At 42.1% G+C, this 25,549-nt stretch overlaps 1 long non-coding RNA gene and 1 pseudogene across 2 annotated transcripts; one reads left to right on the top strand and one right to left on the bottom strand.

The window, feature by feature from the left end:
* The first annotated feature begins 6,160 nt into the window (after nucleotides 1-6,160).
* LOC144281367 (immunoglobulin kappa variable 2D-29 pseudogene) lies at nucleotides 6,161-24,613 on the top strand (annotated as a pseudogene). The gene is made up of 3 exons (XR_013349953.1): nucleotides 6,161-6,356; nucleotides 6,719-6,926; nucleotides 24,490-24,613. The product of XR_013349953.1 is annotated as an immunoglobulin kappa variable 2D-29 pseudogene (transcript).
* LOC144280812 (uncharacterized) lies at nucleotides 14,908-23,084 on the bottom strand. Its single transcript, XR_013349222.1, has 4 exons — nucleotides 22,857-23,084; nucleotides 17,522-17,667; nucleotides 15,845-15,956; nucleotides 14,908-14,998 (listed from the first exon to the last, which is right to left on the bottom strand). It is a non-coding gene; the product is annotated as an uncharacterized LOC144280812 (long non-coding RNA).
* Nucleotides 24,614-25,549: the final 936 nt, after the last annotated feature.

The raw sequence follows: 25,549 nt of genomic DNA, 5'->3' as shown, positions 1-25,549 counted from the left end.
TAAGAAGAAGGATATAAAGCTCCACCATAGTAAATGGAGAACTTGTGGGCTCTGATGACAGTACTTAAGGTACTTACATTGCTGGCCATTAAAAGTCACATTTTCCTGGTGGGGGTGGGTGGGCAGGAAAGGATCCTGGAAACTGCTGAATTATCTGTCCTCATTTAACAAGGATAAAGAAATCTCTAATATTCACAGAATGACTTACGATGGGTCATTTGGTAAAACAGCAGAATTTGGACTACAGGAGACAGAATCTTTTAAAAGGTGTTATATTCCTATATAATGAGGAATCCATGTAAAATTTCCCTGTTTACTCACAGAAGATGACATTCACATGACTTTTGAACAACGTTTTTCTTCTCTTAAATGGACTTAGAAGCAGAAGTTTATTTCAAGGGAAAAGGGAGGAAAGTCAGACTTCCCTCCGAAGCAGAACTCACTCATTTCCTAACAAGAACCTATATAGTTCAATTAATATTCTTCAATTTAGATATTACACTCTTTTTCCCTATTGATTTTTCTAAAATAGGCAAGTGCATTTGTTACCAAAAAGACCTCAAAGTGAGCAAGGGGCCTGGAGCAGCCATTCCCTCCTGGGTTCTCCAAAGGGAAGGAGGGTTAAGAGTTAAAGTCCAGGTCTCTGCTATAAGAATTGCCCAATGGCTCTCTCTTGCCCTTGAATGAATGTCCTTTACAACACCCACTGCTCAATGCACTGGAGTATGTGATAGGGGATTGGCTACCTATGAGGGCACCGCAGGCCGCACAACCTCTGAAAGAGTGGTGTTCCTCCAGAATTTGTGACTTATGTCTGTGACATACTAGAAAATGTAGAGATTGGTCTCTGCTCCCAGCCCCTGACAGAGCTCCTAAAACCCTTACAGTTTCCTAGGAGATAAAAGCTCTAGGATCATCTTTTATTCTGTGAAGATGCCCCTGAATGGGCTCCAGGATGGGCATTGGTCAGCAGAAAGACCAAGCCAGGATTAGAAACATGGAATTTGCTGCCCCATTCCCCCATCTAGTGAGGGGAGAGGGGCTTGACACATAGATAATAATCGATCATGTCTAGGTAAGCAAGTCTCCACGAGTCTCAAGACTGCAAGGTTTAGAAAGCGTCCATATTGATGAACAATCCACACTGAGAAGGAGATGCACCCATCTCCACAGGGGCAGAAGCTGCTGTACACAGGACCCTTCCAGACCTCAACCTATGTGTCTCCATCTCGCTCTTCATCTGTATCTTTATCATATCCTTTAAGAAACTGGTAAACTTAAATAGGTATTTCAGTTCTGGGAGCTTCTCTAATAAAGAATCACACCTGTGGAGGGAAGCAAGGGAACTCCCTCCTAAAAATGGTCATGAGAGCAGTCCCTTCATCTCTCTCATTAGACAAGGAGACTCCTGAAGGGCTAGTCCTTCTCAAGCCCGGGCTCCAGGCAACTTTGGAGAGCTACAGGCAGCTGCTGTGGAGGATGTAGTATGGACATGGAAGCCAAACGGGAGCAGACCCACACCCAAGAGGCAATGGTCCTTGGGAAACTCCATCATGAAAGTACTTGGCCTTGGCAACACATCTGCTTAGAGACAGCCACCTGGTCTATATGGACTGGAGCTTCTTCTCCTCCTCCAGGTGGTTTTTGTGCCCAGTATCTTCAAGAGTGGTGACACCTCCACAGTCTGCAGGGGTATTGACATTCTCTTTAAATACCCACATGGGATGGATATAGCCCCATGGTTGAAATCTTCCCCGAGGGCAACCCCGGAGGCTCAGTGGTTTAGCGCCACCTTCGGCCCATGGCGTGATCCTGGAGACCCAGAATCGAGTTCTCCGTCGGGCTCCCTGCATGGGGCCTGCTTCTCCCTCTGCCCGTGTCTCTGCCTCTCTCTTTCACTCTCTCTCTCTCTGTGGGTCTCTAATAAATAAAAAATTAAAAAAGAATTTAAAAAAAAGAAATCTTCCCCAAATCAAGCTAAAAATCTCTTTCTTTCCAGTAACAAAGTTAAAAACTTTCTCTAATATAAAACAAATTTCTAGGGCAATGGCAAAAATTATGTTATACACTCTTCATACTTTCAAGAAATCAAAAATAAAACTGAAAATCAGGAAATCTGGGGAGAAATATAAAAAGATCATCTCTGAAGGTGGATCAAGCATGATTAAAGGTTCAGCAGGAGAATAAGAGAAGAAATCCTGGATAAGTGTCTGGCCCGTGTGCCCCAATTTGGCTCCTCTCTGGAGACCTACCAGCTCTGGGTTGCTCTGCGGGATCGACTTAGGCTTCCTTCTCCTGCATCCCAGCTCAACTCCCTCATGTGCCCAATACTGCTTTCTTTTTCCAGAGACACTGATCTCAAGAACATTCCCCAACCAGTGTCCCCATGCTACCTTCCACGTGAGCCTGCTTTCCAGGGAATGATGCCTGGGACCAGGCATGTCAGCGAGTAGCACAGGCCAGCTTGTCATATTAACCTTCATAGGCAGAAGGTGTACAATTTCCAAAATGTACAAGGACAGAATGTTGTCAGAAAGAGGCATCTGTGGCAGTAGATGCTTAAGCACATATTAGTAGAAATTAAATCAATGTGCAGACTCTTAGTGTTTTTTGTCTCTGTAACTGCAAAACTCTAGGTCAGGGGAGCTGAAGCCTAAAGTCACTGCTTCTGACTCAGGTCCTAGACTTAAGCCAGTTCAAAGTCTCAAGCTCAGTGATTGAAGGGAAGGCCAGATCGCAAACAAATGACACTAAAGTTCTGTCATAGGTAATATAGACAAAATCTTGTCTCCTTTATTCCCTAAGGAACTCAGGGATCAGGGCCTAAGGTCAGAATGTTCCCTCCCCTCCCTGAGGAGAATACTCTCTGCTAGAAGTACACCAGGCGGAATGCAGTGCTCTGGTAGAAAAGAGATGTGAATATTTCTCTGGACTTAGTGTTTACTGTTTGAGAAATTAAATAGGGCAAAATTAATTGTTCATATGTAAATATTTAGGTGGCTAGGACGGTACCCAAATCATCTTTGTTGTTGCACTGAACGATATGTTAACGCTATGCCAATATGCATTCAATTCATACCTCTCTTATATATATAAAACAGGCAGTTCTATAAGGATATCACTTAAAGATCGAAATGAGTAGTGTCCTCATGTTTTCTTTCCTTTCCATCTCTCAAGTGAATCATATTTTCATAGAGGAAAAGTAAACAAATAAAAAATCTGTCTCACATTCAAGCAGCAGAAGAATAATTTTTCCCTGACAAGAAAGCTGTAGGATTTCATTAGAACTCCTCAGGACAGAAGTTCCATCACTCACAGGAGAGACCTTGGGTTTGGAGACGCAAATTCCTACAAAAAGTCAAGAATTTATAAAAATAGAATAGGAGGTGGATTATGCTCAAGGGGAATCTCTGTCTCAATTTCTGAAATAGACAGCGGTGACTGGGGGCCTTGCCAAAGGATTAACCTCGATATAAGAATAACCTCCATGGTCAACAGAAGACATTCCTTCCATTTCTCTACAAGACTCAGATGAAATCCAAAATCTTTACAAAATGTATTTATTAATCATTTGAAGGAAGAAGAGAGAAAAGAAATTAGAATATTGGGAAGAAATTTAGAGCTTGTAAATAACAATCAGGGCTTTGGAGCATCTAGATTATTGAAACTTACATATAACCTTCTTCACAGGGTTCAGAAGGAACTTATAAAGTCAGAAGATCAATATATTCAAGATGTATGTGAACTACCTATGAATCAGATTATTTATCTTCTAGATTATCTCCCCAGTAGTGACCACTTACAATTATTTAGAAAAGGTGACCCATTTCAATTACAAGTCCCAAGAATCTACTCAACAGAACTGAAGTTGGGGATGCTCCCTCTGCTGGATGTCTTGATCTCATTTCTCACACAAAGCACAAGCTCACCTTTTAACAGAAAGAACTTCCATTTGGGCTAGTCAGGACACAGGCCTCTGTGTTTGTTTCAACTAAAGCACTGTAGTTTGACATGTCTGGCTTGATAAAATTAGTAGGTCAAAGTCTACAGAATGTATAACAGCATCACACTTCCACACCACACACTCTGATCCCAGGATAATGGGCTCACAGTTGCACCAACAAGAGAATCTTCTCAAGGTACACAAATCACACACTGGCTTCCACTTTTTTGGACCCAGATGAACAGCCTCCTGCACAGAGACAAAAGTGCCATAAAATCCACCTGCAAAACTCCTTGCTAATTCAGTTGATGGTGCTTAGATTAGAGACCGCTAGGGTCCTGTTCCCCACCTGGACCTCACAGAGTTTCTGCTTCCACCCCTTACAAATGCTATTCTTTCTGTGAAGTTGTAGCGTCCAGCTTTGCTGGGGTCAGTTTTATTGTCCAGAGTACAAAATAGTGTAAACATGCAGATCGTGGATTCCTGTTTGGAACTAGGGATACTCTTCATTCAGTCTACAGGTCATATAGGAAAATTTCAAAGCCTTTATTGTCAAGAAAGAATTTTTCTAAGATTTTGCATTTTCGAGATATTTTAGGGCAAAAAAGTATGAGACAAGCAACCAAGCAGAGAAGACTTTTTAAGTTTTCATGTTAAGTTCTGTAGCAAATAGTAATATTCCAAATTCAAACATTCTAAGGAATAATTTGGAAAAAACATTTCAACACTGATACACAGTAAAAAAAAATGACGGATTAATAATTTGCAGCCATATTTCCACATACTGAGCTTTCACATTAAAAAATGTGTAATGTGATTCCATTTTGTAGTACAGTTGACAAATAGTGTTACCTAATGTATTTCTTCATTTAACATGAGTTATGAAGAGTTTTGATGCTCACTTTAAGATTTATAATACTGTCTTGTATTTTCCTTTTTGTCTTTGTCCTGATATTTTTCATTATTGTGGATTATCTTTCTGACTTCATTCACTAGCAACGTTCATTACGGAGGCTGGAATTTTCAGGAAGATTCAGGATTGCATTGGTTAGCTTAAAAGATGGACCAAGGAAGAAAACATAAGAAAAAGTAATAAAATGAAAAGTAAGATATTATGGAAATTGGGCTATTCTACTCTTCCTTCTATCTCATTTTGTCATGAGCACCTGAGACTCTCCACAGAGTTCACAATTTGCTCTCCATACCATTTTTACACAATAGCTATTTCACTCTCAGTACAAAATCTAACTCTTGGAAGATTTCTCCGAAGATACAGCCACTGAGCTTTTTTGCATAATTATGCCTGGAATTGTACATAATCAGTTATTTTTCAATTCAGTATGACTTTGGCTTTTAATTACCTGAGATTCGATAGAACTACGATCTCTATGCTTTCAGTTTCTCCAGGATTTTGTTTGAGGACAGTGACTTTAGTTGGGAGGTAATTTGAAGTTGACACAATTCTCACAAATGACTCAATATGACATAACGTCAAGCGGACACATGAAGAATCATCAGGTTATGTCCCTGTTGTAATGAAGGGTCTCATATATACCACATGGCATGTGTGTGTCTATCGATCGATTAATCGATCTATCTTTATCTGGGGAAGGAGAGAGAAGTATGACAGGATACACTCCAGAGAGGAAAAAGAGTTACCACAAATCATACTCATTGCCTGAGGCATAAAATTCTGTCTTCTTTCCTATTCTCTTCCATGTGACTATTAGTTCTCTTCCTGTAAGTATGACTCTTCCTCCTTGACAGGATGTTTTTACTTTCATTTTCTCATAGAGCATAATTCACAAGGTCCCAGGGTGAGTTTATTTTAAATCATTATTAAACAGTCTTAAACCATCAGTCTGGAAACAGGAGACTGCATAGACCCTAGAACTAACCCCAGTTCTTCCCGTGATTTGGAGATCATCTGCCACTCAGCTGCAGTTGGGAGTGTCAGCTGTTTCCCCTGGGACTTTAGCAGACAGGAATCCACCAGGAGGGCCTTTCACCTGCCAGAAATTGACACTGGCCACTACACCTTCAGGTCCCTGCTGGTTTCACAGAAGGGCAGGACACTGAGCACTGTTTTCCCACAGATCCTGACTTTACCCTTCGATCCTCCTTCCTACTCAGGCAGTAAAGAATTTGTCTCTGTTAGCTTTCCTCCCAGCACAGAAGACCTTTTAAGCTACTACACTGGCAGGAGAGGGACCTGCACCTGCCTGTGCCTCTTTCCACTCTGCCACACCCACCAGGGGATTTGCATATTGTCCCCTGGGGAGGACCTTCCCTTGAAAGTCTGAGATAAAGGTCAGCTCTAGGCTTGTCTTTACTTACTAGGGCTCCTCAGCTCAGCTTCTCAAGATGAGGTTCCCTTCTCAGTTCCTGGGGCTGCTGATGCTCTGGATCCCAGGTAAGGACAGGGCAGGGATGAGGAAAGACATAGGGGCATGGATGGTGAGCTCCCCTGGTGCTGTTTCTCTCCCTGTGTATTCTGTGCATGGGACAGATTGCCCTCCGACAGGGGGAATTTAATTTTTAGACTGTGAGAATTAAGAAGAATCTAAAATATTTGAAGAACAGTACTTTAGTGAGATGCTGAAGAAGAAAGAAGCCACTCTGTGTCTTGCTATCTTGGGTTTTCCATGATAATTGAATAGTTAAAATATAAATCAAAATCAAAATATGATTTAGCCTAAAATATACAAAACCCAAAATGATTGAATGTCTTATACTGTTTCTAACACAACTTGTACTTATCTCTCATTATTTTAGGATCCAGTGGGGATATTGTCATGACACAGACCCCACCGTCCCTGTCCGTCAGCCCTGGAGAGACGGCCTCCATCTCCTGCAAGGCCAGTCAGAGCCTCCTGCACAGTAACGGGAACACCTATTTGAATTGGTTCCGACAGAAGCCAGGCCAGTCTCCACAGCGTTTGATCTATAAGGTCTCCAACAGAGACCCTGGGGTCCCAGACAGGTTCAGTGGCAGCGGGTCAAGGACAGATTTCACCCTGAGAATCAGCAGAGTGGAGACTGACGATGCTGGAGTTTATTACTGCATGCAAGGTATACAAGCTCCTCCACAGTGGTTCAGCCCTGAACACAAACCTCTCTATTTGGCCTGTCACCACTGCCCAATGTGTTCCTTGAGTGGGGAGCAGGCGCCGCAGAGTGTCTGAGTTGGCGTCAGTGGCAGATGTTGGAGAACCCAGGGCAGTAATGTGCAGCTGAGTGCTCTGGCCCATGTTACAGCCCCATGAGCTGCAGCAGCCTTCGCGGGGCAGAAGCAGCTCAAGAACGGAGGTGATGCAAGTGCTCTCTGAGCAACAGGCTGGAGGGAGAGCTCACTTGTATCTCATCCCCACCCCTCTTCAGAGTCAGAAAATTGAGGCATATTTGTGACAATCCAAGCCGAATACATTTTGAAGCAAACAACTTTTGCTATATTTTTGATAGGAGAAGTGGTACCTGATGGTGCAATTCTTAATTTATTATTTTTTATTTTCCTACTCTCTGAATTTCTTCTTTCTCAGTTACACTAATTGCTCTATTGCTGTTTTATCTGGAGAGCATTCTATACCTGCTAGGAAATATGGCTGTAAACAATTAGTAAAATTGTTTGTTCAAGCACCCAAATAAATTTTGAAAATTCATAGCAGATATGAGGTCCTAATTTTGTTAAAAAGTAATACTAGATACATACACACACACTTATTTATTTATATACACTGGAATATTAGTCTGCCAAAGAAAGACATCTTGTTATTTGCAACAACATGAATGGTCCTATAAAATCTAATGTTAAGTGAAATAAGTCAAATAAAGACAGATACCATATGATTTCATTTATATGTGGAGTCTAGAAACCAAACAAACAAACAATAAACCCAGAACAGAAAGGGAAAAAGACCATGAATACAGAGAACACACTGTTGGTGGCCAGACAGAAAGAGGATCATCGGAGGCTGGGAAAAATTCACGAAGGAGAGTGGGAGATATATGGAATGAACAAAAACAAGTAACCTGGATGAAGGGTACAGCACAAGGAATATATTCAAATATTTCGTAATAGCGTTGTATGGGGACAGATGGTAACTACACTTGCGGTGACATAATATAGCACATAGACATGTCAAATCGCTATGTTGTACACCTGAAACCATCGTAGCACTGCGCGCCAAGTATACTTCTATAAAACTACAACATACACACACAGAGATGTGCACACACACAGACACACACAGAAGAACTTAAATCTAGAAGTTTTATACTTGCCTCAATTACCTTTTTCTGAGACAAAATAAAAGCTGTTCTTGGAATCTCACAGTGGGTTCTGAGAATACAACACAACCTGAAAGATGTGGAGCATAGAATGTACTTCATATACCACAGCTAGCGTAGAGAGTGGTGTGAATTTTTTCCCCAAAAGTAACATTTTAAAACCATTTAAGAAGGAGAGGCGGGGCAAGTTGGCAGAGGAGTAGGGTCCCCAAGTCACCTGTCCCCACCAACTTACCTAGATAACTTTCCAATCATCCTGAAAACCCGCGAATTCGGCCTGAGATTTAAAGAGAGAACAGCTGGAACACTACAGTGTTCGCGCTTCTATCAATGTAGGTAGACAGAAAAAAATGAAGAAATAGAAAAGCATCCAAGGGGGAGGCGCCCCGCAAGGAGCCAGGCTAAGGACGCGCGGCGAGTGTCCCCAGGACAGGAGAGCCCAGGCCCGGAGAAGCAGGAACTTCACCAACCTTCCGGGACGGAAAGGCGCTCGCAGGGAGCTGGGGCAGGATCCCAGGAGGGGCAGTGGAGCCCCCAGGGTCCCGGGGGCACTAACAGAGGAGGTGCCCCCGCGGGAGAGCGCGCCACCCACCGGCCGAGCTCCCTAAAGGGCTGCAGCGCGCGCCGGGCGGGCCCCGGGAGCAGCTCGAAGGCGGCACCCGGTGGAGGGGGCTGCGCGGCCGGGAGCGCGATTCCAGCGGCGCAGGCCCCGAGCCCAGGGCGCTGGGGACACAGCCCAGGATCCTGCACTCCCCGCGGGCCAGGCAGAGGCCTGGAGGACACAGGACAGGGAGGACGCTCCTGCCACCGGGCGCCCCTGCAGACTGGGAGCTGCGGTAGTTACTGTGGGAGCTGACGCCAGGGCTGGAGAGCTGGCTGCCGCCAGTGTGCTTGTTCCTCCTGGTGTCACCTTATACCTGAGACTGAGCAGGGCCACCAGGGAACAGGGGCTTCACAGGATAAACAGCTCCCACTGAGCCATACACCTGACAGGGGGCTGGGCAGCTCCCCCAGGTGCACACACCTGGGACTCAGCACAGCAGGCCCATCCCCCAGAACACCAGCTGGAAGGACAGGGGAAGAGCAAGTTCTTGACCTAGTAGCGCTGGAAAGCTCCAGGGGAAGTCGAAGGACTTACAGTATATAGAATCAGAGGATACCTCTCCTTGTTTTTTTTTTGTCCTCCCCCCCTTTTTCCCTCTTTTTCTCCTTTTTCCAGTACACCTTGTTTTTAGCCACTCTGCACTGAGCAAAATGACTAGAAGGAAGAACTCACCACGAAAGAAAGAATCAGAAACAGTACTCTCTCCCACAGAGTTACACAGTTTGGTTTACAATTCAATGTCAGAAAGCCAATTCAGAAGCACAATTATAAAGCTACTGGTGGCTCTGGAAAAAAGCATAAAGGATTCAAGAGACTTCATGACTGCAGAATTTAGATCTAATCAGGCCAAAATTAAAAATCAATTAAATGAGATGAAATCCAAACTAGAGGTCCTAACGATGAGGGTTAATGAAGAACGAGTGAGTGACATAGAAGACAAGTTGATGGCAAGGAAGGAAGCTGAGGAAAAAAGAGAAAAACGATTAAAAGATCATGAGGAAAGGTTAAGGGAAATAAATGACAGCCTCATTTTTCCCACAGGAAGAAATCTACATTTAATTGGGGTTTCAGAGGGCACCTAAAGGGACAGAGGACCAGAAAGTGTATTTGAACAAATTATGGCTGAGAACTTCCCTAACTTGGGAAGGGAAACAGGAATTCAGATCCAGGAGTTAGAGATCCCCCACTAAAATCAATAAAAACCATTCAACACCCAGACATTTATATAGTGAAACTTGCAAACTCCAAAGACAAAGAGAAGATCTTTAAAGCAGCAAGGGACAAGAGGGCCCTAAACTTTATGGGGAGAAGTATTAGGTTAACAGCAGACCTCTCCACAGAGACCTGGCAGGCCAGAAAGGGCTGGCAGGATATATTCAGGGTCTTAAATGAGAAGAACCTGCAGCCAAGAATACTTTATCCAGCAAGGCTCTCATTCAGAATAGAAGGAGAGATAAAGAGCTTCCAAGATAGGCAGAAACTGAAAGAGTATGTGACCACCAAACCAGCAATGCAAGAAATATTAAGGGGAACTCTATAAAAGAAAAAGGAAGTCCAAGGAAACAATCCACAAAAACAGGGACCAAATAGGTATCATGATGACACTAAATTCGTATCTTTCAATAGTAACTCTGAACGTGAATGGGCTCTATGATCCCATCAAAAGGCGCAGTATTTCAGACTGGATAAAAAAGCAAGACCCATCTATTTGCTGCCTACAAGAGACTCATTTTAGATGTAAGGAAACCTAGAGCCTGAAAATGAAAGGTTGGAGAACCATTTACCATTCAAATGGTCCTCAAAAGAAAGCAGGGTAGCCATCCTCATATCAGATAAATTGAAGTTTATCCTAAAGACTGTAGTAAGAGATGAAGAGGGACACTATATCATCCTTAAGGGATCTATCCAACAAGAGGACCTAACAATCATGAATATTTATGCCCCAAATGTGAGAGCTGCCAAACATATCAATCAATTAATAACCAAAGTTAGATGTACTTAGATAATAGTACACTTAAACCTGGTGACTTGAACATGGAACCTTCTAAAACTGATAGATTTTCTAAGCACAACATCTCCAAAGAAATAAGAGCATTAAATAATATACTGGACAAGATGGATTTCACAGATATTTACAGAACTTTACATCCAAAGCAACTGAATACACATTTGTCTCAAGGGCACATGGAACTTTCTCCAGAATAGACCACATACTGGGTCACAAATCAGGACTCAACCAATGCCAAAAGATTGGGATCATCCCCTACATGTTTTCAGACCATATAGCTTTGAAACATGAACTCAATCACAAGGAGAAATTTGGAAGAAACTCAAACACGTGAAGCTTAGAGAGCATCCTGCTAAAAGATGAAAGGGTCAACCAGGAAATTAGAGAAGAATTAAAATGATTCATGGAAACTAATGAGAATGAAGATACAACCATTCAAAATCTTTGGGATACAGCAAAAGCAGTCCTGAGGGGGAAATACATCGCAATACAAGCATCCATCCAAAAACTGGAAAGAACTCAAATGCAAAATCTAACCTTGCACCTAAAGGAGCTGGAGAAGGAAGAGCAAATAAAACCTTCACCCAGCAGAAGAAGTTAATAAAGATTCGAGCAGAACTCAATGAAATAGAGACCAGAAGAACTGTGGAACAGATTAACATAACCAGGAGTTGGTTCTTTTTTTATTTCTTTTTCTTTTTCTTTATGATAGTCACACAGAGAGAGAGAGAGAGAGGCAGAGACACAGGCAGAGGGAGAAGCAGGCTCCATGCACCGGGAGCCCGACGTGGGATTCGATCCCTGGTCTCCAGGATCACGCCCTGGGCCAAAGGCAGGCGCCAAACCACTGCGCCACCCAGGGATCCCAGGAGTTGGTTCCTTGAAAGAATAAGATAAAAAAAAAGAATTAATAAGATAGATAAACCATTAGCCAGCCTTATTAGAAAGAAGAGAAAAAAGATTCAAATTAATAAAATCTTGAATGAGAAAGGGGAGATCACCACCAATACCAAGGAAATACAAACGATTTTAAAAATGTATTGTGAGCAGCTAGACACCAATAAATTAAGCAATCAAGAAGAAATGGATGCATTTCTGGAAAACTGAAAACCACCAAACTGGAACAAGAAGAAATACAAAACCTGAACAGGCCAATAACCAGGGAGGAAATTGAAGCAGTCATCAAAAACCTCTCAAAACACAAAAGTCCAGGGCCAGATGGCTTCCCAGGGCAATTCTAACAAATTTTTAAAGAAGAAACCATACCTATTCTACTAAAGCTGTTCGGGAAGATAGAAAGAGATGCAGTATTTCCAAAGTCATTCTATGAGGCCAGTATCACTATGATTCCAAAACCAAAGACCCCACCAAAAAGGAGGATTATAGACCAATATCCCTGATGAACACAAGCAAAAATTCTCAATGAGATACTAGCCAATAGGATCCAACGGTACATTAAGAAGATTATTCACCATGACCAAGTGGGGTTCATTCCCGGAATGTAAGGCTGGTTCAACACTCTTAAAGCAATCAATGTGATAGATCATATTAACAAGAGAAAAAAAATATGATCCTCTCAATAGATGCAGAGAAAGCATTTGACAAAATACAGCATTCATTCCTCATCAAAACCTTCAGAGTGTAGGGATAGAGGGAACATTCCTCAACATCTTAAAAGCCATCTATGAAAAGCCCACAGCAAATATCATTCTCAGTGGGGAAACACTGAGAGCCTTTCCCCTAAGATCAGGGGATCTTCCCCTGAGAACAGGGATGTCCACTCTCACTACTGCTATTCAACATAGTACTGGAAGTCCTAGCCTCAGCAATCAGAGAACAAAAAGAAATAAAAGGCATTCAAATTGGCAAAGAAGTCAAACTCTCCCTCTTCACAGATGACATGATACTCTACATAGAAAACCCAAAACATTCCACCCCAAGATTGCTGGAACTCATACAGCAATTCGGCAGTGCGGCAGGATACAAAACCAATGCCCAGAAATCAGTGGCATTTCTATACACTAACAATGAAACTGAAGAAAGAGAAATTAAGGAATCAATCTCATTTACAATTGCACCCAAAAGCATTAAGATACCTAGGAATAAACCTAACCAAAGAGGTAAAGGATCTATACCCTAAAAACTGCAGAACACTTCTGAAAGAAATTGAGGGAGACACAAAGAGATGGAAAAATATTCCATGCTCATGGATTGGAAGAATTAATATTGTGAAAATGTCAATGTTACCCAGGGAAATTTACACATTTAGTGCAATCCCTATCAAAATCCCATGGACTTTCTTAAGGGAGTTGGAACAATTTATTGTAAACATTCCATACAAATTTATGTATGGAATCAGAAAAGAGCCCAAATAGGGGAATATTAAAAAAGAAAACAATAGCTGGGGGTATCACGATGCCGGATTTCAAGTTGTACTACAAAGCTGTGGTCATCAAGACAGTGTGGTACTGGCACAAAAACAGACACATAGATCAATGGAACAGAATAGAGAATCCAGAAGTGGACTCTCAACTCTATGGTCAACTAATATTTGACAAAGCAGGAAAGACTATCCACTGGAAAAAGGACAGTCTCTTCAATAAATGGTGCTGGGAAAATTGGAAAGCCACACATAGAAGAATGAAACTAGACCATTCTCTTACACGATACACAAAGATAAACTCAAAATGGATGAAAGATCTAAATGGGAGACAAGATTCCATCAAAATCCTAGAGGAGAACACAAGCAACACCCTTTTTGAACTTGGCCACAGCAACTTCTTGCAAGATACATCCACGAGGCAAAGGAAACAAAAACAAAAAATGAATTATTGGGACTTCATCAAGATAAAAAGCTTCTGTACAGTAAAAGAAACTGTCAACAAAACTACAAGACAGGGCAGCCCTGGTGGCTTAGCGGTTTAGCAATGCCATCACCCGGGGTGTGATCCTAGAGACCCGGGAAGTCCCACATCGGGCTCCCCGAATATAACCTGCCTCTCCCTCTGCCTGTGTCTCTGCCTCTGTCTCTGTGGGTCTCTCGTGAATAAATAAATCTTTTAAAAAAAACTACAAGACAACCTACAGAATTGGAGAAGATATTTGCAAATGATATATCAGATTAAGGGCTAGTATCCAAGATCTATAAAAGACTTATTAAACTCAACAGCAAAGAAACAAACAATCCAATCATGAAATGGGCAAAAGACATGAACAGAAATCTCACAGAGGAAGACATAGACATGGCCAACAAGCACATGAGAAAATGCTCCACATCACCAGCCATAAGGGAAATACAAATCACAACCACAATGAGATCCCACCTCACACCAGTGAGAATGGGGAAAATTAACAAGACAGGAAACAACAAATGTTGGAGAGGATGTGGAGAAAGGGGAACCCTCTTGCACTGTTGGTGGGAATGTGAACGGGTGCAGCCACTCTGGAAAACGGTGTGGAGGTTCCTCGAAGAGTTAAAAACAGATTTGCCCTACGACCCAGCAATTGCACTCCTGGGGATTTACCCCAAAGATACAGATGCAGTGAAACACCGGGACACCTGCCCCCCATTGTTTATAGCAGCAATGTCCACAATAGCCAAACTGTGGAAGGAGCCTCGGTGTCCATCAAAAGACGAATGGATAAAGAAGATGTGGTCTATGTATACAATGGAATATTACTCAGCCATTAGAAACAACAAATACCTACCATTTGCTTCAACATGGATGGAACTGGAGGGTGTTATACTGAGTGAAATAAATCAATCTGGAAGGACAAACATTATATGGTCTCATTCTTTGGGGGAAAATAAAAAATAGTGAAAGGGATGGAGGGGAAAAGAGAGAAAATGAGTGGGAAATATCAGTGAAGAAGACACAACATGAGAGACTCCTAACTCTGGGAAATGAACAAGGGGTAGTGGGAGGAGAGGTGGGCGGGGGGATGGGGTGACTGGGTAATGGGCACTGAGGGGGGCATTTGACAGGACGAAAACTAGGTGATAGGCTCTATGTTGGAATATTGAATTCCAATTTAAAAACTGAAAGAAAAAAAAAACAAGCTCGCCTTTTATCAGAAAGAACTCCCATCTGCAATAGTCAGGACACAGGCTTCTGTGTTTGTCTCATCTTCACCAAAGCTCTGTAGTTTGACCTGTCTGGCTTGATAAAAATTATAGGTCAAAGTCTACAGAATGTATAACAGCATCACACTTCCCACCCCACACACTCTGACCCCAGAATAATGGGCTCACAGTTGCACCAAAAAGAGAATCTTCTCAAGGGACACAAATCACACACTGGCTTCCACTTTTTTGGACCCAGATGAACAGCCTCTCACACAAAGACAACAGTGCCATAATATCCACCTGCAAAACTCCTTGCTAATTCAGTTGATGGTGCTTAGATTAGAGACCTCTAGAGCCCTGTTCCCCACCTGGACCTCACAGAGTTTCTGCTTACATCCCTTACAAATGTTATTCTTTCTGTGAAGTTGTGGCGTCCAGCTTTGCTGGGGTCAGTTTTATTGTCCAGGGTACAAAATAGAGTAATAAACATGTAGAGACGCGGATTCCTGTTTGGAACTAAGAATACTCCTTGTTCAGTGTACAGGTCATACTGGAAAATTTCAAAGCCTTTACTGTCAAGAAATAATGTTTCTAAGATTTTGCATTTTCGAGATATTTTAGATAATTTTAAGAAATTATGAGGCAAGCAACCAAGCAGAAAAAAACCTTTTAAGTTTTCATGTTAAGTTTTGCAGCAAATAGTAATATTCCAAATTCAAACATTCTAAAGAATAATTTTGAAAAAAAACATTTCAAAACTGATATACAATAAAATAAAAACCATGACAGATGAATAATTTGCACCATATTACTACACACTGAGCTTTCACATAAAAAATGTGTATTTGATTTTTTTTGTAGTACAGTTAGTTGACAAATAGTGTTAAATAATGTGTTTCTTTATTTAACATGGGTTATGAATATTTTGACACTCACCTTAACATTTATAATATTGTCTTATATTTTCCTTTTTGTCTTCATAGTGACATTTTTCATTATTGTGGCTTGTCTTTCTGAATTCATTCACTAGCAACGTTCATTAGGGAGGCTGGAATTTTCAAGAGGAAGAATCAGGATTGCTTTGGCTAACTTATAACATCAAGGAAAGAAAACATAAGAAAAAGAAAATAAAGTGACAAGTAAGAAATTATGGTATTTGGGCTATTATACTCTTACTTCTATCTCAATTTGTCATGAGCAACTGAGACTCTCCGCAGAGTTCAGGATTTGCTCTCCATAGCATTTTTACACAATAGCTATTCCACTCTCAGTACAAAATCTTACTCTTGGAAGATTTCCTAGGAGATACAGAGCCTGAGCTTTTCTGCGTAATCACACCTGGAATTGTATTTATCAGTTATTTTTCAATTCAGTATGACTTTGGCTTTTAATTACCTGAGATTCAAAGAACTATAAACTCTATGCTTCAGTTTCTCCAGGATTTTGTTTGAGGACAGTGACTTTAGTTGGGAGGTAATTTGAAGTTGACACAATTTTCATGAATGACTCAATATGACATAACCTCAAGCAGACACATGAAGAATCATCAGTATGTCTCTATTGTACTGAAGGGTCTCATATATAACACATGACATGTGTGTGTCTGTCAATCGATCAATAGATCTATCTATCTTTATCTGAGGAATGGAGAGAAATATGACAGGATACACTCCAAACTGTAAAAAAGGGGTTACCACAAATCATACTCATTACCTGAAGCCTAAAATTCTGTCTTTCTTCTTTCATATTCTCTACCATGTGACTCGTAGTTCTCTTCCTGTAAGTGAGAGAATCTTCCTACTTGGCAGGTTTTTTGCTTTCAACTTCTCATAGAGCATAATTCAGAAGGTCCCAGGGTGATTTTATTTTAAATCATTATTAAACAGTCTTAAACCATCAGCCTGGAAACAGGAGACCCCATAGGACTCTAGAACATCTCCAGTTCTTCCCGTGATTTGGAGATCCTCCGCCACTCAGCTGCAATTGGGAGTGTCAGCTGTTTCCCCCGGGACCTTCCTGCAGACAGGAATTCAAGCAGAAGGGCCATTCACCTGCCAGAAATGGACACTGGCCACTACACCTTCATGTCTCTGCTGGTTTCACAGAAGGGCAGGACTCTGAGCACTGTCTTCCCACAGATCCTCACTTTCTCAGTTCGATGCTCTCCTACTGCTCAGATGATGTTCACTGGTACTGTTCTTTTTCATCACTCTGAGGAAACTACAGATACATCTGAGTTGTTCTTCAGGCTCCTGACAACTGACCATTTATCTTGATGTGGAGAGGAACATTTTGCCTCCTTCCTAAGTGTCATGGAAATGCTCAGAGGAGAACATTTGTTGTGTCATTCTGTTGAGTCAAACTGTGGTGTACCATTTGGATAGATTTTAGTGGTCATTTCAGTTCAGATGTTTCTGTGTGTGTGTGTGTGTGTGTGTGTGTGTGTGTGAGTGTGTGTGTGTGTGTGTGTGTGTGTGTGTGTGTGTTCTGGAGAAAGAATTAACTACTTAAATAATTTGGGGACAATGTGTCACCCCCGTATGGGGAAAAATGAGTTTGATTGTCTTACTTCATACATGAAACTCACTTTTCAAAACACGACTTTAAACTTACAGAAGAAAATATTGAGATATGAGTACAGGGTAGGAAGATCAGATCCAGGAAAGCATATCTCGCTCTCATTCTCTTTTCTTCTGATCATGGAAACAATCCTAAGAGCATTAATTTCCAAACCCCTCCATTATACAATGATTAGGTCACTGTAAAATGAAACAAAAGAAAATTTAAAAGCCACAATCTAGGAGCCTTCCACATCAGTACTTTATGAGAATCATCAGGGAGTATCCACTGGGAAATAAGGAAACAGCAGTCTGGAAAATGACCTGGAACCTTGCTTTGGAGAGAAATATAAAGGGAGAAAACCAAGTATATTGGCTCTAATCTTCAAGGAAAACATAGAAAAGTGCTTGAACATGTAATTCTAATAAAAACCCCCATCTTCATAAAATCAGAGCATTGCCTCCAAAATCTGGGGAGGCAGCCTAGGGCAGCTAATCACCCTCAGAGGAGGTTTGTGTGAGAACTGCAGCTCTGTGGGACAAGGGTCAGTGCTGCAGATAGGAACACTTGCAGCCATATCAGGCTGACGTCCAGGCTGGGAAGAAATCCACATCGTGTCCACTGTCCTTGAACCCACAGGAGACCCTAGAGGTCAGAGTGGGAGTTAGATAGGATGCAAGGCTTTAGAACCTGCTTGAATTCCCCCAGCCTCTGAAACAATGGTGGTCCTCCAGAATTTCTGATTTATGTCTGTGACATACGAGAAAATATAGAGTTTGGTCTCTGCTCCCAGCCCCTGACAGAGCTCCTAAAACGCTTATAATTTCCTAGGAGATAAAAGCTCTAGAGAATCTTTCATTCTGTGAGATTGCCCCTGAATGGGCTCCAGGATGGGCACTGGTCACCAGAAAGACCAAGCCATGATTAGAACCATGGAATTTGCTGCCCCATTTCCCATCCAGTAAGGGGAGAGGAGCTTGACACATAGATAATAATCGATCATGTCTAGGTAAGCAAGCCTCCACGAGTCTCAAGAGTGCAAGGTTTAGAGAGCTTCCACACAGATGAACAATCCACAGAGAGAAAGAGATGCACTCCATCTCCACAAGGACAGAAGCTGCTGTACACAGGACCCTCCCAGACCTCACCCTATGTATCTCCATCTAGCTCTTCATCTGTATCTTGATCATATCCTTGAATAAACTGGTAAACATAAATAGGTGTTTCTCTCAGTTCTGTGAGCTCCTCTAGCTAAGCATCACACATGTGGAGGGAAGCCTGGGAACCCCCTCCTAAAAATGGTATTGGGAGCGGTCCCTTCATCTCTCCCATCAGACAAGGAGACCCTGATGGGCTAGTCCTTCTCAACCTCGGGCCTCCAGGCCACCTTGAAGAGCTGCAGGCAGCTGCTGTGGAGGATGAAGTATGGACATGAAAGCCAACTGGGAACAGACCCACATCCAAGAGGCTGTGGTCCTTGGGAAACTCCATCATGAAATTGCATATGGGGTCGTCAACACATCTGGTCAGGGACAGCCACCTGGCTTATATGGACCGGAGCCTCTCCTCTACCGGGTGGTTCTTTGTACCCAGTCTCTGCAAGAGTGGTGACACCTCCACAGTCTACAGGCGTTTTGGCATTCTCCTTAAATACCCACATGGGATGGATATAGCCCCAAGGTTGAAATCTTCCCTGAAACAAGAGAAACATCTCTTTCTCTCCTGTAACAAAGTTAAAAACTTTCTCTAATATAAAACACATTTCTAGAGTAATGGCAAAAATAAAGTTATAGACTCTTCATACTTTCAAGAAAGAGCAAAAATAAAACAAACTGGGGATATCTGTGGAGAAATTAGGAACAATTATGAAAAGTCAGCTTCTCTGAAGGTGGATCAAGAATGAATAAAGGTACAGCAGGGGGTAAAAGATAAAATCCTGCATAAGGGCCTGGCCCATGTGCCCCAATTTGTATCCTCTCTGGAGACCTACCAGTTCTGGGTCCCTCTGGGGGATCGGCTTAGGCTTTGGTTGTCCTGCATCCCTGCTCAACTCCCTCATGTGCCCAATCTTGCTTTAGAGACGCTGATCTCAAGAACATTCCTCAACCACTGTCCCCATGCTACCTTACACATGAATCTGCTTTCCAGGGAATGATGCCTGGAACCAGGGATGTCAGTGAGTAGCACAGACCAGCTTGTCATACTAACTTTCATAGGCAGAAGGTGTACAATTTCCACAATATACAAGGACAGAATGTTGTCAGAAAGAGGCATCTGTGGCAGTAGATGCTTAAGCACATATTAGTAGAAATTAAGTCAATGTGCAGACTCTTAGTGTATATTTTGTCTCTGTAACTGCAAAACTCTAGGTCAGGGGAGCTGAAGCCTAAAGTCACTGCTTCTGATTCAGGTCCTAGACCTAAGCCAGTTAAAGTCTCAAGCTCATTGATTGAAGGGAAGGCCAGGTCTCACATGAAGGACACTGATGTTTTGTCACAGATTCATCAAGAAAATTTTGCCTCCTTTTTTTCCCTAAGGAACTCAAGGATTGGGGCCTGTGCTAAAAATGCTTCCTCTCCTCCCTGATGAGAACACTCCTAAATAGAGAACAGGGCTTTGGAATATCTAGATCGTTGAAGCCCAATGGTTGAGAAGTAACTTGTAAAGTCAGAAGATCAACACATTCACAGGTGTATGAATCAGGTTATTTATCTGTACAGATTATCCCCCAGTGGTGACCATTTACAAATATTTAGAAAAGGTGACCCATTTCAATCACAAGTCCCAAGAATCTACTCAACAGAACTGAAGCTGGGGATGCTCCCTCTGCTGGATGTCTTGATCTCAGTTCTCCTACAAAAAAAAAAGCTCGCCCCTGGGTGTCCATTGAAAGAAGAATGGATAAAGAAGCTGTGGTCTATGTATACAATGGAATATTACTCAGCCATTAGAAAGGACAAATAGGGATCCCTGGGTGGCGCAGCGGTTTGGCGCCTGCCTTTGGCCCAGGGTGCGATCCTGGAGACCCGGGATCGAATCCCACGTCGGGCTCCCGGTGCATGGAGCCTGCTTCTCCCTCTGCCTGTGTCTCTGTCTCTGTCTCTCTCTCTCTCTCTCTCTGTGACTATCATAAATAAATAAATAAATAAAAATTTAAAAAAAAAAACGACAAATACCCACCATTTGCTTCAACAGGGATGGAACTGGAGGGTGTTATGCTGAGTGAAATAAGTCATTCAGAGGACAAACATTATATGGTCTCATTCATTTGGGGAATATAAAAAATAGGGAAAGGGATGGAGGGGAAGAGAGAGAAAATGAGTGGGAAATATCAGTGATGGTGACAGAACACAAGAGACTTTAACCCTGGGAAACGAACAAGGGGTAGTGGGAGGGGATGTGGGCAGGGGGATGGGGTGACTGGGTGACGGGCACTGAGGGGGGACTTGATGGGATGAGAACTGGGTGATATGCTATCTGCCGGCAAATTGAGTCCCAATAAAAAAAATTAAAAAAAAAAAAAAAAGCTCGCCTTTTATCAGAAAGAACTTCCATTTAGGTTAGTCAGGAAACAAGCTTCTGTGTTTGTCTCATCTGCACCAAAGCACCATAGTTTGAGCATCTGGCTTGATAAAATTTATAGGTCAAAGTCTACAGAATATATAACAGCATCACACTTCCTATCCCACACACTCTGATCCCAGGATAATGGGTTCACAGTTGCACCAAAAAGAGAATCTTCTCAAGGTACACAAATCACACCCTGACTTCCACTTTTATGGACCCAGATGAACAGCCTCTCGCACAGAGACAACAGTGCCATAAAATCCACCTGCAAAACTCCTTGCTAATTCAGTTGATGGTGCTTAGATTAGAGACCTCTAGAGCCCTGTTCCCCACCTGGACCTCACAGAGTTTCTGCTTACATCCCTTACAAATGCTATTCTTTCTGTGAAGTTGTAGCGTCCAGCTTTGCTGGGGTCAGTTTTATTGTCCAGGGTACAAAATAGAGTGTAAACATGTAGAGACGCAGATTGCTGTTTGGAACTAAGAATACTCCTTGTTCAGTGTACAGGTCATACTGGAAAATTTCAAAGCCATTACTGTCAAGAAATAATCTTTCTAAGATTTTGCATTTTCGAGATATTTTAGATAATTTTTAAAAATTATGAGACAGGCAACCAAGCAGAAAAGACTTTTTAAGTTTTCATGTTAATTTCTGTAGCAAATAATAATATTCCAAATTCAAACATTCTAAAGAATAATTTGGAAAAATATTTTCAAAACCGATATACAGTAAGTAAAAAAAAACCATGACAGATGAATAATTTGCAGCCATATTTCCACACGCTGAGCTTTCACATAAAAATGTGTAATGTGATTCGTTTTTGAAGTACAGTTGAGAAATAGTGTTACACAATGTGATTCTTCACTTAACATGGGTTATGAATATTTTGACACTCACCATAACATTTATAATAATGTCTTGTATTATCCTTTTTGTCTTTGTCCTGATATTTTTCATTATTGTGGCTTATCTTTCTGAATTCATTCACTAATAGGATTCATTAGGAAGACTGAAATTTTTTTTTAATTGGAGTTCAATTTGCCAACATATAGCATAACATCCAATGCTCATCCCATCAAGTGCCCCTCTCAGTGCCAGTCACCCAGTCACCCCCACCCCCTGCCCACCTCCCTTTCCACCACCTCTTGTTCAATTCCCTGAATTAGGAGTCTCTCATGTTCTGTTACCCTCACTGATATTTTCTCTCATTTTCTCTCCTTTCCCCTTTATTCCCTTTCACTATTTTTTATATTCCCAAAATGAATGAGACCATATAATGTTTGTCCTTCTCTGTTTGACTTATTTCACTCAGCATAATACCCTCCAGTCCCATCCAACTCGAAGCAAATGGTGGGTATTTCTCATTTCTAATGGCCAAGTAATGTTCCATTGTATACACAGACCACAGCTTCTTTATTCATTCAATTCGATGGACACCTAGACTCCTTCCACAGTCTGGCTATTGTGGACATTGAGGCTGAAAATTTAAAGAGGAAGATTCAGGATTGCATTGGCTAGCTTATAACATGGATCAAGGAAGAAAACATAAGAAAAAGTAAATAAAGTGACACCTAAGAAATTATGGGACTTGGGCTATTATACTCCTATCTCAATTTGTCGTGAGCACCTGGGACTCTCCACAGAGTTCAGGATTTGCTCTCCACAGCATTTTTACACAATAGCTATTCCACTCTCAGTACAAAATCTTACTCTTGGAAGATATCCTAGGAGATACAGAGCCTGAGCTTTTCTGTGTAATCACACCTGGAATTGTATTTATCAGTTATTTTTCAATTCAGTATGACTTTGGCTTTTAATTACCTGAGACTCAGTAGAACTACAAACTCTATGCTTTCAGTTTCTCCAGGATTTTGTTTGAGGACAGTGACTTTAATTGGGAGGTAACTTGAGGTTGACACAATTCTCACAAATATCTCAATATGATAACGTCAAGCAGACACATGAAGAATCATCAGGTTCTGTCACTGTTGTAATGAAGTGTCTCATATATACCACATGGCATGTGTGTGTGTCTATCGATCGATCAATCAATCGATCTATCTTTATCTGGGGAAGGAGAGAGAAGTGTGACAGGATACACTCCAGACAGTAAAAAAGGGTTACCACAAATCATACTCATTATATGAAGCATAAAATACGGTCGTCTTCCTTATTCTCTTCCATGTGATTATTAGTTCTCTTCCTGTAAGTGAGAGAATCTTCCTCCTTGACAGGGTGTTTTTACTTTCATCTTCTCATAGAGCATAATTCACAGGGTCCCAGGGTGAGTTTATTGTAAATCATTATTAGACAGTCTTAAACCATCAGCCTGGAAACAGGAGACCCCATAGACCCTAGAACTATCTCCAGTTCTTCCCGTGATTTGGAGATCCTCCGCCACTCAGCTGTAGTTGGGAGTGTCAGCTGTTTCCCCTGGGACCTTAGCAGACAGGAATCCAAGCAGGAGGGCCTTTCACCTGCCAGAAATGGACACTGGCCACTACACCTTCACGTCTCTGCTGGTTTCACAGAAGGGCAGGACTCTGAGCACTGTCTTCCCACAGATCCTGACTTTTCCCTTCGATCCTCCTTCCTACTCAGGCAGTAAAGAATTTGTCTCTGTTAGCTTTCCTCCCAGCACAGAAGACCTTTTAAGCTACTACACTGGCAGGAGAGGGACCTGCACCTGCCTGTGCCTCTTTCCACTCTGCCACACCCACCAGGGGATTTGCATATTGTCCCCTGGGGAGGACCTTCCCTTGAAAGTCTGAGATAAAGGTCAGCTCTAGGCTTGTCTTTACTTACTAGGGCTCCTCAGCTCAGCTTCTCAAGATGAGGTTCCCTTCTCAGCTCCTGGGGCTGCTGATGCTCTGGATCCCAGGTAAGGACAGGGCGGGGATGAGGAAAGACATGGGGGTGCGGATGGTCAGCTCCCCTGGTGCTGCTTTTCTCCCTGTGTATTCTGTGCATGCAGGAGATTGCCCTCCAACGAGGAGAATTTAATTTTTAGACCTGTGAAAATTAAGAAGAAAGTAAAAGATACGAAGAACGGTACTTTAGTGAGATGCTAAAGAAGAAAGAAGCCACTCTGTCTTGCTCTCTTGGGTTTTCCATGATAATTGAATACATTTAAAATATAAAACAAAACACAAAATATGATTTAGCATAAAATGTAAAAAACTCAAAGTAATAGAAATGTTTTATACTGTTTCTAACACAACTTGTACTTATCTCTCGCTACTTTAGGATCCAGTGGGGATATTGTCATGACACAGACCCCACCGTCCCTGTCCGTCAGCCCTGGAGAGACGGCCTCCATCTCCTGCAAGGCCAGTCAGAGCCTCCTGCACAGTAACGGGAACACCTATTTGAATTGGTTCCGACAGAAGCCAGGCCAGTCTCCACAGGGCCTGATCTATAGGGTGTCCAACCGCTTCACTGGCGTGTCAGACAGGTTCAGTGGCAGCGGGTCAGGGACAGATTTCACCCTGAGAATCAGCAGAGTGGAGGCTGACGATGCTGGAGTTTATTACTGCGGGCAAGATATACAAGATCCTCCCACAGTGGTTCAGCCCTGAACACAAACCTCTCTGTTTGGCCTGTCACCACTGCCCAATGTGTTCCTTGAGTGGGGAGCAGGCGCCGCAGAGTGTCTGAGTTGGTGTCAGTGGCAGATGTTGGAGAACCCAGGGCAGTAATGTGCAGCTGAGTGCTCTGGCCCATGTTACAGCCCCATGAGCTGCAGCAGCCTTCGCGGGGCAGAAGCAGCTCAAGAACGGAGGTGATGCAAGTGCTCTCTGAGCAACAGGCTGGAGGGAGAGCTCCCTTGTATCTCATCCCCACCCCTCTCTCCTTGTGTTTGGTTATTACATTTAGAGAGCCTGAGAGTCAGAAAATTGAGGCATATTTGTGACAATCCAAGTCAAATACATTTTGATACAAACAAAATTGTTATAGTTTTTTGACAGGAGATATTCAGTACCGTTCAGTATTCATTTTTTTCCCCAGTCTCTGAATTTCTTCTTTCTCATTACACTAATTGCTCTATTACTGTGTTCTCTGGATAGCATTATATGTGCTATCCCCACAGGAAATATGGCTGAGAACAATTAGTACAATTGTTTGTTCAAGCACTTTATTTATTATACAAATAAACTTTGTAAATTCAAGCAGATATGAGGTCCTAATTCTGTTAAAAAGTAGTGATACACACACACACTCACACACACACACACACACACATACCTCACATACTTATTTATATACACTGGAATATTACTCTGCCATAAAAAAGACATCTTGTTATTTGCAACAACATGAAAAGTCATTGAGAGTCTAATGTTAAGTGGAATAAGTCAGACAAAGAAAGACAGATACCATATGATTTCATTTATATGTAGAATCTAGAAACCAAACAAACAAACAAGAACCCCAGAACAGAAAGGCAAAAAGACCCATGAATACAGAGAACACACTGGTGGTGGCAAGACGGAAAGAGGATCAGAGGATGGAAA

This window comes from Canis aureus, chromosome 12 (assembly GCF_053574225.1).
Source record: "Canis aureus isolate CA01 chromosome 12, VMU_Caureus_v.1.0, whole genome shotgun sequence".
NCBI lineage: Eukaryota > Metazoa > Chordata > Mammalia > Carnivora > Canidae > Canis > Canis aureus.
The sequence above is the reverse complement of the archived record's forward strand: the minus strand, read 5'-3'. Positions and strand labels throughout refer to the sequence as shown.